Here is a 1,352-nt window from a genome sequence, read left to right as displayed (position 1 = left end):
TGAATGAATAAGCCTGGTCCCTGTTCTCAAAGCTAAATCTTCTTCAGAGATCGAAAATCCGACACAGTTCACAGTAAGCTATCATCCTGCAGGCTTGTCCTGGATCTTCAGGAAAAGGTAAGAACGTTCAGAGCTTTAGACTCTCTGCTTTCTCAGTATACACATTTTCTGCCTTACCTTACTAATTCTACCGTGTACTGTGTGAATGAATGACACACCCTGCACGAAGAGTGATGAGCCCTGCTCTGTGGTTTTGCATGCCTCGTAATGACTGAAGGCAGCCCCCAAAAGGGAAGCCTTGTCGGGGGTTTGTATCGACCTGCCAATGCCAAGAGACAACCAACATCCCTGGGAGGGGAGAGGCCAGAGATGGGCACAGCGTGTGGACTGAACTTTCCTTTCTCAGTCTTTTCCTGGTCTCTTTGACCATTTTGTAATTGCTTGGGGAATTAGAACAACTGTCGGATCATAGACTTCCAAGGGACTTGTGATCCATGCTGTTACTATGTACTTTTACTTAGACCCCCAAGTATGGAAGCGCCTAGCCTTGCTAGGAGCCAAAAATTACTAGGAGCACATATGGAGCAAGGTGGAACTAGAGCTCCAGGAATGTCTCTCAGGCTAGAGGTCTCTCTTGCCTGCCTGCCTAAGGGGCCAGCGACCTGAAAATGAGTCTTTGTCATGGCTGTGCCTCCTATCTGTATGGATAGAAGCACTGCTGGTGACCGTGAGGTTTTTGAGGATGCAGATCGGTAGTTGCAGGATCTGAAGAGATTGGAAGTACAGTGGGCTTCTTCCTTTGGTAGTGGTAACTGTTAGTGGATCAGAGGAGGCTCTCTGGTGGCTTTTGTCTCAACTCCCTAGATATTCTTTTTGTGGAATCTGGGAATGAACTGGAAGGATTGGCCCTAGTAGCTTGAGGACAAAAATCACTTTTTACTCACCGGCAAACCCTCCACCACCTCTTTTGTATCAAATATACTGGAGTGGTGACACTCAGAAGGGACATCTTGGTTGTTGTTCATCCCTTTATGACTCATGGCTTCTACTGCGGTCAGGACTGTATTCGGGAATGTGCCCGGGCACACGTAAGACGGATGCTTTCCCTAGTAGTCCTAGCTTGGGAAACATTCTGGGAAACTACTCTGGCAAATAAAAGTCTTGGTGGTAAGGAACTGAAAATCAATCTGGGATGCCATCAGGTCTACCCTTGGTGCATCTCCAGTCTGCCTCGGTGGTAGAACTGGGAGGGACGAGTAAGATGCCTGCGTCAGGGACAGACTATGTCCGACCAGGGAAGGAAAGCTTCAGTGGAGAGTCTCTTTACACCCCCATCTAGAGTAGGGAGGGAC

This window comes from Bos taurus, chromosome 18 (assembly GCF_002263795.3).
Source record: "Bos taurus isolate L1 Dominette 01449 registration number 42190680 breed Hereford chromosome 18, ARS-UCD2.0, whole genome shotgun sequence".
Taxonomy (NCBI): domain Eukaryota; kingdom Metazoa; phylum Chordata; class Mammalia; order Artiodactyla; family Bovidae; genus Bos; species Bos taurus.
The sequence above is the reverse complement of the archived record's forward strand: the minus strand, read 5'-3'. Positions refer to the sequence as shown.